Raw genomic sequence first — 16,965 nt, forward strand, 5'->3', positions numbered from 1 at the left:
TCTGTTGTCTAGGGTTTGTCAGAGGAAGAACGTGTTTATCTATGACTGTTTGCTAAGCAGCTACGGAAAGTGCTGTGTGTGTGGGTGGGTGGAATTGACCGATAGCAAAACCTCCATGTGCAGGAGCAGCGCAGCGGACGTTGGGTGGGCGCAAAAGAGAGAGGAAGGCTTCCAAGAGGGATCTGACTGGCCACCGTGAGATCCAGAATGGATCTAGCAACACAGTTCAGCAGCTCTTTATCAGACGGCCTCTTCTGGGCCCCTTCACACTAACCAAACTGTTTCACAGCGCACGGAGATACGCGGGACTTGTAAAAGTGACAAAACAGCTCAGCCTATTCGTGTCGTCGTCCCCCTCCGCCGCCTCCCGAAAACTTTGATAGCTGAAGCTTTAAGGAGGGGAGTCATAAAGCAATAAAAAGTAGTCTGGTGTGAAGGAAAGGTAGGAGGGAGCAGATAGAGGTGGGGGGAGAAGGAGCGGGTGAGTAAGTCAAATTAGATTTTAAAGAAACTAAAATTCTGAGACACCGGAAGTCAAATGTCCCTGGGAAGGTATAACCTTTTGCATGCAAAGTTGTGTGAGAGAAAGAATCTGTATAGATATACAGATATAAAACTAGGGGTGGCAGGGATAAATGCTTTTCCAGTTGTGTAGGTCAATGGACAATTTTTTTTTTGTAAACAATACTCCAGAATGAAACAAATAAGATAAAAGAGCCAGGCAAGATAAAGGCAAGTACCTTCTGACATTTAAAATGAGCAGAGAAGAAATGTTTGAATGGAGAAGGCCCCGCCCGCCACTTGGCTCTCCTGCCATGTGAATTGATCTTATTATTACAGGGAAATGATTTATGAAAATGACTCCAAAGCATGGGTGTGCATGCGTCGCTGTAAGGCTGTAAGGTTCAGCCGAGGAGGAAGGTATCCGAAGTCATTTAGGTGAGCAGGACTTTTGTCATATCCTCCAGGGGAGGCCAGGATTCTTAGGAACAAATACAACTGACGTTCACCTGCTGGAAAGGCTAGATTCTTTCTAAGGTTCCTCGGACCAGAATAACTTCCCTGCATCTAGTTCAGGCAAAGTGTTTGGAAGTTTACATACTATTTTAAACTAACGTTCTCTCACCCCCACCCCTTCGTATATACATTACTTTAAATTAGTAAATCTCCCAATGGGGGTTGGGTGGGAATTAAGAGGGATTTTCATGTGTGGAGGAAGGGTGTTATTTTACTGCAATGTGTGCAGAGACTCAAAACATAAATTAGGTCTCTCGGTTTAACAGGCTTACCAAGCACTTATGTTGAAAAAGTAGCCACACTCAAATCCTAATTTTACTTTACGTGACACCTTCGGTAATACCGTGGAATACGGGTTCAGAATTTCGGGCTCTCGTAGTTTTCTAAGATGTTGTTCAAATGGTATAAATATTTTTTAGAAAAAAATAAAAAATATCGTTCCAATCCAAGCGAAAGTGTGCTCAGCTTTCCAGAGCAAATGAAGACTCAGATAAGCCAAACGGGACAAAATTATAGAAACTTTTTCCAAGGGACAGGGAAAACAAAAAGAAAAAACACAAGCAAATATTTATGGGGCACGGATTCGGATCACTAAGCCGCCACGAGGCTGCCTTGCAAATCAGGCCCCCTGTTACACTCAAATCCCCAAAATTGGTAATCTGGAATACTTGAATTATAGACAGTTTAAACACGATTCATGTGGATCATGTGCATTAACGGACATTATTGATTGATTAGACTTTAATTTTGATGGAACTTGCCTTCAGAAAAGTGTGCTTAAAGGCTTGCGTCTGCCGTTTAGTTCAGCTGCTTTAGCTATCAAACTGAATTGAAGCTCCAGTGACGTGCATTAGTATCCTAAGTACCTCTCTTGGGGCAGAGTCCTACAACTGGACTTAAGCAGCCCAACTGTGAGAAGGACTAACATTGTTCTCAGTGTGTCTGGTTTCAATGACACAAGTTTAGAATACACTTTCCATTCAAGTACTTCCTCTTACCTTGGTTATTGATTCTGTGTGCACTCCTGAGGATTTGTTCTGAGAACATATTATTGACATTAGCACTAAGGTTTCTACTATTGGACATAGATTCTAAATGATGGCCCCCTTTCCTGATCTTCATTTGGATAGTGTGTTCCGACCACTTAACAAAATAGTATTTTGTCCCTTCTGCAAAAAATCCTTCTAGCTGTGGTCCAGGTCCCATGACATCAAAGTTCCAAGCCAAGGTGCTCAAGGTGCTGCTCTCCATATATTTTGGGCTACAACTCCCATAAATCCCAGCCAGCATGGCCAAGGGTCATAGATGATAGGAGTTCTCATTCATAACACATTGAAGACACCACATTGGCCACCCCTGTTCTAAGTGGACACATGGACATCTGAGGTGCTTGATTCCTGCTTTACTCAATGCTCGACCTGTGTCTGGGCTGTACTGCTTTAGAGTCCTAATCACATGGGGGCTCAAGTGATTGAACATACCTCCATACCCTCCACCCAAAACCTGTGTAGAAATGCTAGGACCCAAAAGAAAGTTTGCTACTTTCTGTGATAAGTAGAACAGAGTCAAACGGTACAGTAGAACTGTGATAAGTAGAAGAGTCAAATGGTACAGTCTGTGAATACAGAGCCAGTAAGATTCATTATCTAATACACAAGGCTAGCAGCTGGTTTGTCTCCTGTTTTTGCACAACACAGAGATTGGTCACTTAATCTAGGTTTCCCATGCAATGCACTGCAGAACACCTTAATTTAGGGTTAGCCCAAGACATCTTCCTGCCTGGTGTGCACAGCAGCATTTTGCCAGCTCCCACTCCCCCCATCCCAGTGAAATTACTTAATACCCAAGACCAGCTATGGTTTTTTGGACCTGAATCAGGAACCCCCCTTGCAATAACACCCCCTTGCAAACACACCCTTGCAATAACAGCAATAATGTAAATAATTTAAATAAACAATTTGCTGCACCTTCATGACATCCAAAACCAGCTGCCTGAGGCTGCTGCATCATTGTATCCAATGGCAGGCCGGTCCTACCTTCAATGCTAAAATTAGAGGCGCCGGGTTTCAAATCCCTTTGAAACTCACTCGCTGCCCTAGAATCACCTCTTCCTAAACCTCATACTTGTACTGGTTAGTTGTTCCTCAGTGATGAAACAAATGTGCTCTGCACCTGTTGAGAGACACTCAGGTCTTCACGTTTTCCTGGCTCATCCAAAAAGTTCTGTTTTCCAGCCCTGGAGACTGGCCTCAAATCAAATGCTTTGTGAATATAAAATAGCATTTAGACGTGTTTCTGTTTTCTCAAAGTTATAGGAAGCACACCACGAAGCTAGTAAAAAGTTTTAAGCCGCAAAAGAAGAAGAAGAAGAAAAGAAACAGGAAAAAACATGCATTTTGCATTGAGTGCCACAACTAAGGAAATGACCTGCCATTTTTTAAGTGGTCATCAAAGATAACATAGGCTTCACTGGTGACGATACGCACCTAGAGGGGAAATGAGCATAGAAAATCAGATTAGGAACGGAGGGGTCCAGTTCACAGGTGCAAAGCCTTCTTTAACAGGCAGGAAGAAATACGGTCAGAAATAGATTCCCCCGTGTTTCCCCTCCTTTCTTCTTCTTCTGTACAAACTTTGCACTAAATCAAAATAAACTCGTACTGGACCGTGATCAAAATGCCAGCACAGATTACTTGGTTATATCTCAAAACGAGAAGTGCCTAAGAAGTCGGTTTCAGCTCCTTGGCGCTAGCCCATACAATTTAGGATAAATGCATCCACTGGAAATTGGCAAGGGGTTTAATGCCCCGAAACCACAGAAAGGAGGAAATAAGGCAAATGAGCTGTAGGAGGAGATGACGTGGCCTTTCATTAAATGTGGTCAAGGATACATCAGCAGAGAGGGAAAACGGGGGAGCGTTCTCAGGTGAAAAATTAGAAGTTTGCAAAATGGCTCGGTTCAAAGCGGGTTAGTGCTATGCGGAGCCTTCAAAAGTCCTGGCCCCAGAGAAGGCGCGTGCAAAGGAGAGAATAACTTCGCTTTTATCCCGATTCTCTGCAAGGAAGCAGAACAGAAGCCCCTCACCCCCGGATATGAACACAGTAAGATCGAGTCAAACTCAAGCCAATAACTTGCATTTAATGTAAACAGGACTCAAAGTAAGAACTCTTATTCAAGAGATTGATACATTTATTTACCACTCGGTAGCTCCATCCCGAATAAATTTCATCTGGAAAATAAGTCCTTTGGTTTTAACTGCCGTCAGAAACCTGAGGTTTTGCACCTCAGAACCTGCTCTTCTTTTGCGAGCGGTGGATGGCAAACAGGGGTTGTAGCCAACTAAGTCATACTCCGAGTAGAACCACTGAAATCAATGCTCTTAACTTACTTTAATGATGTGATTTCAAACCGTCTATTCTTGGGATATCACCCCAGATCCAAAGTGTGCATTCATAGCGCCATAGAATTGAAGAATTGGAAGGGACCAGGAGGGTCATCTAGTACAACAACCTGCAAAGCAGGAATTGTTTTTGCCCAACGTGGTGTTTAAACCCATGACTTTGAGATCCTCTGCTGCCTCTGACGAACTTCTACAGCTGCAAAGAGGCATGAGTTGAGTGAAAGTCCTACTGAAGCGTCTTTTGCTTTTTTTGCCCTTTGTAGGACCTGATTTCACCTCAGGTAGCCATCATTCCCCTGATTTAAATTCTACAATCCGATTTCATCAGCTATACACATTCGCCTCAAAAACGTGTGCTACCACCGTAAACTTAGCTACTAAGAAGTAAACTCAATGGGTTTCTTTTCTTAGGATGGTGACCCACGACTGGAATGATATGGGAATAGGTTCATTAGAGGAAGTTGGGTTAGCCTCTGATTGAACGTGCATGGCTGATCAGGCAGGATTCTGTAGCCAGAAGAAGGACACAGGTAACCTTTCTTCATTGGAAAATATTAGGCAGGTTTGGGGCTTCACAGAGCTCTTTCTCATTCCAAGAACTTTTGATAAGAAGGCAGCATAAGAGACATAAGAACATAATGCAAGCCTGTTGGATCAGGTCAATTGGCACATCTAGTCCACCATCCTGTTCTCAAGGTGGCCAACCAGATGCATGTGGTAAACCAGCAAACATGATTAGAGCATGAGAGCACTTTGCCCACCTGCAATTCCAAGCAACTGATATTCAGAAGAACCCATGTACAAACGCCCTGTACAGTATAGGGAAGGCATAGGCAAACTCCAGCCCTCCAGATGTTTGGGACTACCATTCCCATCATCCCTAGTTAACAGGACCAGTGATCAGGGATGATGGGAATTGTAGTCCCAAACATCGGGAGGGCCGGAGTTTGCCTATGCCTGGTATAGGGAAGCCTTTTAAGGTTTAATGCTTTACTATGTTTTTATATATGCTGGAAACCACCCAGAGTGGATGGGGCAAACCAGTCAGATGGGCGGGGTACCAATAATAAATTATGATGATGATTCCTCTGACAGTGAAGGCAGTGACCAGTAACCGTTGACAGCCTTCTCCTTCATGAATTTGTCTAAGCCTCTTTTAACTTCATAACTTCAAAATGTACAGTGGTACCTTGGGTTAAGAACTTAATTCGTTCTGGAGGTCTGTTCTTAACCTGAAACTGTTCTTAACCTGAAGCACCACTTTAGCTAATGGGGCCTCCCACTGCTGCTGCTGCTGCGCTGCCGCTGCACGATTTCTGTTCTCATCCTGAAGCAAACTTCATCCTGAAGCAAAGTTCTTAACCAGAGTGATATTTCTGTAACCTGAAGCATATGTGACCTGAAGGGTATGTAACCCGAGGTCCCACTGTAGTGTGTTTGACCAACAAGAATTTGTTTTGATCACCCAGTCACATGGCAAGGAACCTTGCATTTCTTCAGGATACTGTAGTATCATGTATTGACTGTGGTGGCCATTCATGTTGATCAAGACCACTTTCACAGGACAAATGAACTGCATTGCTCAATTAGACTAAGGTGTTCTGTTTCCAACAGTGACCAGGCTATGAAAAATCATAACCAAGGGATTAAAATTCTGGCATGTCTCATAGGCACCTGGTCCAACACCTGGTATTTGGAAGCATGCTGTTTGAACATGGAGAGTTTCACATAGCTAGGAAGATAGCTGTGCAATGCCTACCCAACTAAATGAAGAGAGAAAGCCAACTTAGTGTGAGATGTGACATTTTAAAGATCTAGGGGCTGCAGTCCTATTCACCCTGAAGTAAGCCCCATTGAACTCAGCCTAGCTTACGTCTGAGTAGACATAGGAATGCAGGAAGCTGCTTTATATTGAGTCATTCCAGTGATCCACCTAGCTCAGTATTGTGTACACTGCCTGGGAGTGGCAGGGGACATTCCTTGCCCTTCTTGGAGATGCCAAGGATCTTCTGGGTGCAAAGCAGATGTTCTGCCACTGAGCCATAGCGTTTCCCTGTGTATAGTATTGTGTTGTATAAGTTTGTGTTATGAAGGCAGGTGCTCTGACTCAGGAAAGAAGAAGATGGCACCATGGATGGAGACCAGAAATGTGAAGAGGAGGGCAGTGCATATCTATTGCACATGCCAATGGGAGACAGGGAGACAGAGAAACAGAGGGGTGGGGGGAGATGGTTGTGCGGCACAGAAGGTCAATCTAGGCCAAGTACTTGTGTCATGACTGTGGAAGGTGAACCTTGAAAGAGTCCGGTGAATGAGGTTGGGAGTTGTGGGGGTAGGGAAGGCAGACAGAAAGAAAAAGCTAGACATGCAATTTGCTTTTATCACCTACAATTGGGAAGACTACAAGCCAATGGACTGGATGCTTTCAGCCCTGTTAGAAGTAAGAGACTTTTGAGAGGAATGGCTACCATTTTAGGGGCCATCAGAGATCAAAGGGAAAGCAAAGGAAGCAGGAGAAGAACAACATCAAAGATCAGACAGATGATGGTCCCCTGAAGTAACTAGCTGTGACCACTTGTTTGCTATGGTACAAAAGGCTGTCTATACAGCCCCATAAACAGGGACTGCACTTGAGGGTGAGGAGGCTGGCTGATGGTATTTTAAATGGCACTGGTCTGTGGGAGACCCGGGGAGTGTAGTGAGATGATTATGGGCCATTTCAACTGTGGTTTTTAATAGGTAGCTGTAATATGTCTTTTGTCTGGTCTAAAGAGGCCTGGCTGACTGGCTGCACCCACAGGTATGTGCATAAGACTGAAAAGAAGGGGTGGAATATGAGCACTACTTGTGGGGCAGTCCTGTGCACCCTTGAATTCATTGGGATTTACTTTCAACTGAACACTTCAGACTGTGAAGTGCATGAAGGCCTAGCAGATGAACAAATATGTAGCTCTCCATTGACCTCAATAGCTTGCCTTGGTAGATCTCAACTCTGGCTGATCCTATCATAGTTACTCAAAAGTAACTTTCATTGGGATCTACTCTCAATGCAGTGTATGTAGGATTGTAGCCTTCCAGCTCAATCTTGCAAACTCAGTGAGATTTAGGCTGCAATCCTGTCCCCATTTACTTGAGAGTAAGACCCTCTGAGCTGACTATTGCTCACTTCTGGATAAACATGTGTAAGATTGCCCTGTTAATAATACAACTTCTTTGAGTAGAGTGCAGCTGGCTTCCAGTTTCAAATGTTGGGCCAGAACTAGCCAAGTGAAATTCAACAGAGATTGAAGTAAAGTCCTGTATTTGTGTACCAAGAATGAAAGACACAAATATAGGATCGAAGCAGCCTGCCTTGGCAGCAGTACATAGGGAAAGGATCAATAAAAGATCAATAAGTTGATCATAAGCTAAACATAAGCAGTATGATGCAGTTGCTAAAAAAACCCAAAACACCTAAATGCAATATTAGGATATTTTAAAAGAAGCATGTCCAGATTAAAAAAAGCAATAGTTCCACTATATTCCATGCTGGTCAGGCTACAACTGGAGTGCTGGCAAAATGGAGCATGGCCAGAGGAAGGGGACCAGGATGGTGAGTAGCATGGTATCCAAGTCTCATGAAGAACCATAAGAGAAGTTGCCTAGTTTTAGTCCAGAGAAAAGAGAATTAATGATCACAGCCTTCAAATATCTGAAGGACTGTCATGCAGAAGAAGATGAAGCAGGCCTGTCCTCTGTTGGTCCAGAGGGCCAGACTAGAACTCATGGGTGGAAATGGCAAGGAAGTAGTCTTTATCTAAACATTAAGAGAGAATGGCAAGTACTGTTTGAGAGTGCCATGGGCTGTCTCCAGAGGTGGTAGCATCTGGGGTAGCCCCTGCTGGAGGTCTTTAAGTAGAGGGTGGACTGCCATCTGGCAGGGATCCTGTTACTGAATCCTGCACTGCAGATATGGCACTAACCATTAGACTGGACTGGATCACTTCAATATTCCATTCCAACACTATGGTTCTATCAGGGTCAAGAAATGTAGAGCGTTCGGAAACTATTTAGGCTCCTCCCCTTCCCTAAAAGGGTTGTAGCTTGCTTTCCAGAACGCTGAGAATCAAGAGTGCCTTAGCCTCTCATGAAATTACAACCTCCCAAATGTGAAACTGGTTAAACGTATAGTTTAAGCATGAGATTACATTAGCCAAGTAAAGGGACTATTATTATTATTATTATTATTATTATTATTATTATTTCATTTGATCTCTTGTGACAATTGCTTGGGGAGGGCAAGAAAGTGTCGCAGAGAGCTAGAATTTCGTGATCATTTTCTTCCTCGAACCTGCTTGCGCGGGGTGGGTTAAAAGAGGCTTTCTGGGCTGCCCTTGCAGATTGCGGGTCCCTGCCATGTAACAGATCAGCAGAGTCACTGCAGCCGCTCTCTGGCTGAGGGCAGGTCTTAAGATGCACAGGGCTGCGAGGCTTGTCCTACAGCGCCTTCTCCTGGACGAGCGGCCAGACGACAAAGTGACTCTTCACATCACAGGGGCTGGTGGGCGGGGAGGGGGAGGGAGGAGAGGGGCAGGGTCTCCATGTGACATCTGCTTCCAAATCAGATAGAAGAGGATTAGGGAGAGGGGGAGAGAAAAGGAAATTAGAAGGAGCAGGGAATCCCTTCTGGGAAATAACGACAAGGATGAACCGCACCTTTGTGGCACCCCTCGACTCAAATATCAGGTGTGCAGAAGGCCTTCTGATTACTGTATAGATGGTGTCCCTTCAGACTCTGAAAGGTTCCTACCATCCTGAACGCAGTCATGCGAGTGCGCGCGCGTTTGCACAGTTGCAGACTTCACTCTCAAGGGATCTCCTTACATAAAGCACGTATACGTAATATTAAACAGTGTTCTGATGTTGAAGAAGGGGAGGCATCCCGCCTTAAGTCAATATTAAAAGAGCTATTTATTTAACAGCTGAAACTGAAAGGCACGCCCGCCCCCACCGCCTCTGAATATGTTTGCTGGACAGGAAACGCGGAGCTGAGCTGTTTTGTTCTTGGCCCAGGCTGAGGGTCTGAGAAAAGCAGCTGAGAATATGTGGAGGTTGTTTAAAGGGACGGGAGAAAAGGAAGCTGGCAGTGTGGACGGAGATCTGAGGCTGCATGGGGGAGACTGCGCTAGCCAGGCTGTTCTGCGTCCAGCACAGGAATGCAGAGGGACACAATAAGAAGGAACATAACGAGCGACTAGCAAACAGGAAGGCAGAGTAGGCTGGCAACGTTTCAAAGGCAAAACGAGCCTCTGACACCACTCAAGGCGAGACCCCAGACTCTTAACATCCTTCCTGATCCTTGGCTGGTTCTTTGAGCAGAACCATTGGCCTCAATAGCAATGCGTCCAGGCACGGTCGGTGACTAACAATGTGGGAGTTCTCTGTTCTGCTCAGAGTGAAGAGAGGCCTGTTGCTTGGCCGATTTCAGAGCCAGTCGGCCAGACAGAGACAACAAACCAGTTGCCAAACAACCAACAAGCCAGCATTGATGGCCCATTTTCTCTTTCTAACTAAAGATCTAGTAAAATCGGTCTGGCATCCAGGAGTTTTAACCCAGGCCTAGCCTTGTGCCGGATTGTGGCTAAGGGCTGCTCCATGAAACCCGGGGACTGCAGCCTGGAAGCCACATGGATTTTAAAGGAACTGCGCCGACCTTGTTCTTAACCCCACATAGCTCCTGCCTCCACGTCAGGTCTAAGTCTTCCTGGTGGTGCTTTGAAACGGTCCAACATAAAAAAAAGGTCTCCGATTCTTCTTCTTCTTAAATCTCAAAGCTCGACTGATTCATTCCCAACGCGCAGATTGCTATCAGTTTGGAAGAACTGGTGACTATCCTGGGAGCCAACCCAAACCCGCAACTCTACCTTGATACAGCTAACCACTTTTTCATTTTCATTTCATTTTTTCATTTTTATGTCTGCAAACAAGAGAAAACCGGAGGGCAATAATGTTCTCCATAGAAAGCTTTAGCTATCGCCACAAAGAGCTCTAAAACAATGCGTTGCTTTTCCTTCTCCTTAAAGTGCTTGGACCCTCCTCTCACTTCCACCTTTTTTTTTTATTTAATGAAAGCCCCTCAACCCGTTTTTCCCCTTCCCATGCTGAGATCATGCAAGTGTTTGTGTCCTCCCCACGCACCCCCCCCCCAAGCACTTTAACTCACACATGTTTCATGTTTGCTGCCCTCAGCTTCCTACTTGGAAGATTTTGAAAGGGGAGATTTTCTCCCTCGCATCCAATTAAACTATACTTCCTCTTTAGGAAAAAGCAGGTTTTCAAAAGCCACTCGGCATAAGGATTTTTAGGGAGATATTTATCCCCAATGTGGTGTTATTTTCTGTCTTAAGCTCTGTCCCACTGACCAAATGAACTGTTTATGGCGATTCCTTTTTCCTCTCCCCCTCACCACCCCACACTCACTTCCTGTTTTTTAGCTCTTAACACTAGCAGTAGCAGCATTCAGTGCCGCAATGCAGTAGAGCTGTAAATACCTTTAACAGCTGCCTGCCAACCAAAGAGTGAAATACTGTCTTTGTTCGGATTCTCTCTCCCACCCCCAGCTCCAAGCACTCATACAGAAGCCCCTGAGAAATATAGTTCACTGGTGTGTGGGTGTGTGTACACACCACGATTAGATTTTTAGAGCTTTGGGTGAATGGGTATTTAAGGGCACTGAACCTACCACCAATGTACAAAAGATCTAGGCAACATATGAACGGGTGGGTTCTTCTTCACTAAGAACATGACCATTTCTGGGATTATTTTTCCTTAAACAAATTATTGCCTTGTTCTGCATTTTCAGATAGAAGTGATTAAACTATCCACGTTTGACCACTGGATGAATTCTCCTTTCTTGAGGGGGTCCTAACGTGTCTATTTATGAACTCTCTCCTTTTTTTAGGGGGAAATGAAATGAGCAGCCCCAAATACAATACCCCCCCCATCAATTTTATTTCAGTGAGCTTGGGGGCAAACTCTCATAAAACTCAGTGGAATTCACAATGGTAGGGTGGTCGAGCCTAAAGCTGCATGCTTAAAATTCTGGTTTAAGGGGGGAAATGTGCTGAAATCAGTGCCCCTTTCTTCCAGTGAATCGAATGCATTTAGAATTAAGAGTCTGGGTTTTTCAGCACCAAGCACTCTGGCACTTTAAGTCGAAGAACATGAATATATTCTGTAAAAAGAACAGTCATCCAGCAAACGTGATTTGGTTTTGTTTTGTTTTATTTCTTTAAATCCACGTACTTTATATTGGGTTACGGATCTACGATGGGTTAGATCTTATGGTTAAAAAAAAAGATGCGGAAATTAATGCGGAAATTAAGATTTCAAGAATGCTGAGGCAAAGAAACCAATCAACAATGTGTCTCCAACTTAGCTATAATAAATGCAGTCTAACTGGGAGGGAGGGAAAGGGAGAAGCAATATACCAGAGGGGAAAGTGGGCGGACTGATGTATGCACACATGATAATTTTTATTTAGGATGGTTTGCGACTTTCTGCTATAAACTGTAGCCATTAAACTGTAATCAACAATCACCTTGCAAGATTGTGATGGTATTTTACTCCAACCCAGCACCCAGCCCAATAACTTTCCCTAGACTGATTGCTAGAAATCCAGAACTTCACATTCTGTAGACTTCATCGAAAAAAGAGGGAAACCGAATTCGAGTGATTCAGTGTTGACTTCCAACAAGTCGCAAAAAGGATATACGAAGTAGTCATTCTTTACAGAATAAAATTTGAGTGCATTAGCAAGATTAAAATTTATTCCTATCACCGATAAGTTATTTTAAATTGTGGGGTGATCAAATATTTATGCATAGTAGTACGGCCCTTAAACAAAACTGATGTATAAGCAACATTACATTAATATATTTAATGCATGTATAAATCACATTATGCAAACCAGTTTTCAGGAAGACCATAACATAACATAACAACATAACATAACATAACATAACATAACATAACATAACATAACATAACATAACATAACATAACATAACATAACATAACATAACATAACATAACATAACATAACAATATACATTCCGGAAGAGATAATCGACCTTTTTTTAAAAAAAAATGATTTGTCTAGACCGGACAACAGCCCTGCTTTAAAAATAAATAAATAAATGAGGTGATTCAGCGTAACATTTTAAATAGAAATAAAGACGCCTAAGGCTACATAGCAACAACAGCAAAGTTATAGGGGAAATATATTAGATATTTGTATCCAGTCTGCAATATTATGCCATATTTACTTAACAATTAATTCCCACTGTAAGGAATTTATTCACTGCCAATTAAACATGGATAAGATTGGACTGTCTTGAGCTATATGGATTATTCCCCTTCCCATAATTGTTGCTATGAAAATAAACGTATTGAATCCTCATGTCACCCTGCTCACTGCCAGAAAGACAGACAGATAATCTCCCTTGGTTCAATTAGGCCTGATCGATATAAAATATATTTTTGAAAACGTCTGAGCACCACGGTGATGTCATCCTCCCTCTAGACCACAATAATCCGCAACGCCTTTACTCCAGAAGTCGCTGTCTTGCTACATAAGAGTAAGTACTTGCTACGTTGCAGACATATTGGTGTCTGCTTAAACCTTCCACGCGTTAGCTACCGTGGAACACGCCACATGCGTCTTGCTCTTTATGACAATGCACACTAGGAAGTGTTTTGACCGCCCTAGAAAAAACCATCTAGCCGCTGCTCGATCCATTCCAAAACTGTTATATATATCCGACAGTATGACACAAACATTCCTTGCCATCCCTCCCGCAAGGTACAGTTTTAACAATCCCCTGATGTTTTCACGACTGCAAACATTTGGCCTTCGCTTTGCAAGACAGGGTCTTGTTTTCTGTTTAGGATTTCCCCCCTCCTCCTCCCCGCCCTCCCAGTCATCTTGGTAGGATTAATCGGGTGAAAAGTCGGACTCCCCAGCACAGAAGAAACCACAGATCGTAAGCCAGTCTCCCTGCAGCAAATCTGGTCGTAGGAGCGCTCAGCTTTGCTCATTATTAGTGACCCGGATGGGGACACGGGGACACACACACACACACACACACACACACACACACCTGTTGATAATGAAAGGCATGCGGATGGAATCCTGCTGTTAAGAAAAACCACTAAAGGGGGGGGGGGGACGAGGCAACAGCGCACAAGTAGAAATTGCAGGACATCTCGGTCCAAATAATTTTGCTAGTAGTTTTTGGGGATGTTTTTTTAATTCTGCTTCGGCAGTTTCTCTTGCTTCCAAACCTACTCTTGCCTCCCCAACCTCAGAGGCATTCAATTCCACTAGTGAGCCACGCTAGTGGGGCGGAGAGTGCCTATCTCAGCCTTGTTCTCCGTGCCATGGAAGCCTCAAAAGCCAGGCAGGTGGCAGCAGAAGGCGACGAAGCGCTTCCAAGCCTAACCCACCGCACCTCTTCGCCTCTGTTGCCTCAGCTTGGGCGAAGAAAAAAATCACAGGCGCTTGCAGTGATGGTGATGGTGATGGGCGCCCGCCTTGCCCACTTTCTTTTATGACTTACGGAGTCATTCTCCGGCGCCTGAGCGAAAGTAGGAAGCCCTGCAGCGATGCAGACGAGTCAGGAATAAAATGGGGGGAAGGAGGAGGAGGAGGTGGTGGTGGAAAACGAGAGCTGAAAAATCCCTTACCCGTTCGCTGCCCCGGTGGAAGGGCGTGGAGCCCAGCCGCATCCCTGTAATCCATTAGGGGTCGCGTTCGGTAGCAATCCGAGTCCCATCCCGATCGGAAAAGCCAAAGGAGGCAGGCAAGGCAGGCAGGCAGGTAGGGCTGGGAGGAAAGAGAGCTCGCTAGATAAACAAGCTGCCTCGCTGGCAAAGACAAGGGAGCTCTGCCCCCCCCCTCCCAGTCCCTCCCCGCCCACCCTAACCCTTCACCGCACTCCGCGTCTCTGCTATGACTGGAAACTGGCAGGGTAGCAGCGGAGGAGGGTGGGCGTTTGCGTGTGTGCGCGCGCGTGTGTGTGTGCGAGCGCGTGTTGTTTTTAAAACCCTTGGACCGGACTGGATCGGTACTCAAACATCATAGCGCGCGCAATGCACCTTATCGGAGACAAAGGTTAGAAAAAGAAGGGTTGAGGCTGTGGGAAAGACAGAATGCAAAAAAAGCGCGGGGGGGGGGAATTCGCCGGGGAAATCAGGAAGGGAAAAGGAGGGGGAAGGCCGTGAAAGCCATCAGCGCTCGCACATGACCAGGCGCAGCCAATGACGTGCCCAAATAGGTCATAAAAGGTCTATTACGAGTTGTAAATTCTCTTCAAACAAAAAGGAATTTACTGCAATTCCTTGCGGATTTTTTTTTTTTTAAACCCAGGCTGCTACAAACAGTGGGTTTTGTTTTCCTGGGTTCATTTCTTTCTGCCTTCTCTCTCTGCTGTTTGTCTTTACGCGCTACCAAGGCTCACCACCACCTTTCTGTTGCCTTGGCCTGTCTCGGGGAGCAGCAGATCGGTGGGAATCTTCTGAATGATTGACGCAGCCCAGTCATCAGCCCCCTTACACCGGAGGCCAAACGCTGCCGAGTAGAGGCCCTGATTCGATTCGGAAGCGTTTAGCCCAAACATAGGGGACTGATCCCACACCCTACCACTTGCCCGTGAGCAACGCAACAGTGCGTAAAAGTCCATTTGCTGCGGGGGCGAGAGGAAGTCCAGCAGGCGAGGACCCTTTTGCTAGGTCTACATTATGTCTAGGCCGCTGGGCTTTAGAAATGCACTGCCTCACCCCGACCCTCCTTGTCCTGCGCTGGGAAGGCTGAAGGGGTTGGGAATGAAACTCAGCTCCTGCAAATCTCGAATCTACTTTACTCCAAAGGCTCCTCACGTTCCGGAGCTCCTGAAAGCTCCGTTTGGAGTAGAAAATAAAAACCACCCGCTTGTGCGAATTAATGAGCGTCTCTTCCTTGTTGCAGGAAAAAGCCTCCCCAGAAGCTTTTCCGGCCCTGGCTGCGGATGGAACGTTGACGAGAGACAAAGCCTCCCTTGGCTGCCGATCCATTGATTTGTAACGTTCTAGAACGCGCTGGGAGTTCTGCGCTCTGGAGGAGTAACCAGGCGTTCTACCGGATCTGCAATGGCAAAAGAATTCGAGACGTGGAAGGAAGGGTGGACGAGGGAGACAAAGCATGCCTCCAGTGTTTAAAACGGCCTCCCCTTCTTGAACTTTAAATCAAAACCGACATAAATACACCCAGTATTTTGTCCACACACGCTACAGGGACGTTTATTCTGGTTCCGTTTTCTTTCATGCAGCAATTGGGACTGACTGACCGCACACTTAAGGGTACTCACTTAAGGCCCCCCTGGACTCAGTTGCACAATTTGTGTGTACAAATTGCATTATTTGGATGTTCAGTGCGGTTCACTTTCTTCCGCTGGAGATAGGCTGGAAGTGGTGGGGAAATTTGCCGCTGTCTGTAGTGTGGCATCCAAACTCTGTTCACTTGAATTTTGTTGCTTCCCTCCGTAACCCAAAGGCCGTCTTTAATAACTGGCGAATTCATCCAATTATTTATGGCCATTTATGTGGGATTAGGGTTTAAGCGCCTTCTGTTGGAAAACGACGTTCCGGGCGGCCTGACAGGTTCAGACTCACTTGAGATTTGCTTCCAAGTCAGCTATGTCATTGGGGCCGGTTTGAATATCTAAGATGTGGGTTTCTCGCCTTGAAGGACCGCATAGCGACTCCGCAAGCTTGATTTCCACCCGATTCCAAAATGGCCGCTTCCTCGTAAATAATCAGGATCGACAAACTCTAGGACAGTGTTATGTTTGATGGTATTAATTAGATTCGTCATTCATGATGAATTGTGGATGTTAATATATTGATTAAATACATTATAAAGCATACTGCGTTACAATGTGCACTTATATATAAATATATTCAGGAGAATGTGCGCAGCAAATATTCGGATTTCCCTGCTCCAAAATCAATTGTCTTCAGACATTTTAATCCAATTTTGGAATTTGCGTTGGATAAATATCGGATAATACTTTTTCCTAGTTGAAAGGGTTTATGGTTTAAGATGCTCAAAATGACCCCTCCCTCCGCCAGGGCTCAATTGAACTTAGGCTTCGCCCTTCGTTGCAAAGGTATTGCTACTTCACCAATAATGTCTGCAAATATTTAACTTGTATATTTACATTTAAAATAAAATAAAATCACCATCCCTTCTATATAGGTTTCTGGAAGTTCGCTTGTCTTAGACCCGCATAACCAATCCCAGACTGACCACTGAGACGTTTTGCCGCATTTATGCAAATCAATGCACCAAATTGTTTTGCTTCACAGTTTTTGCCGCAGTTCCTCTACGTGAACGGGTTCCCAGCCCACTATGGCGCTTGTAGAGGAATGCAGTGGCCAAGGAAGGCGTTTCCGGCGGGGAGGGGCTATTTTCTGAATTCGAAAAGAGCCTCGAAAATTATAGGCGCTGAAAGTATATTCTGCTTTCTTC

General features: G+C 44.9%; 1 protein-coding gene and 1 long non-coding RNA gene across 5 annotated transcripts in view; one reads left to right on the plus strand and one right to left on the minus strand.

Moving 5' to 3' along the window:
- Positions 1 to 16,965, minus strand: part of HOXD3 (homeobox D3) — a 92,094-nt gene that overhangs the window by 37,314 nt on the left and 37,815 nt on the right. For 2 of the 4 annotated variants that reach the window (XM_080971842.1, XM_080971850.1), the window contains exon 1: positions 14,145 to 14,286. The exons of 1 other annotated variant lie outside the window; for it this stretch is intronic. The gene's annotated coding sequence lies outside the window, so the exon portion shown is untranslated. Of the gene's footprint in view, positions 1 to 14,144; positions 14,287 to 16,965 lie in introns of those variants that run through there. One more of the 4 variants, XM_080971849.1, reaches the window with a different exon arrangement.
- On the plus strand, positions 14,396 to 16,360 carry LOC308458609. Its single transcript, XR_013977593.1, has 2 exons — positions 14,396 to 14,571; positions 15,424 to 16,360. It is a non-coding gene; the product is annotated as an uncharacterized lncRNA (long non-coding RNA).

The sequence above is a fragment of the Podarcis pityusensis genome (genome assembly GCF_964106645.2).
Source record: "Podarcis pityusensis genome assembly, chromosome: 1".
NCBI lineage: Eukaryota > Metazoa > Chordata > Lepidosauria > Squamata > Lacertidae > Podarcis > Podarcis pityusensis.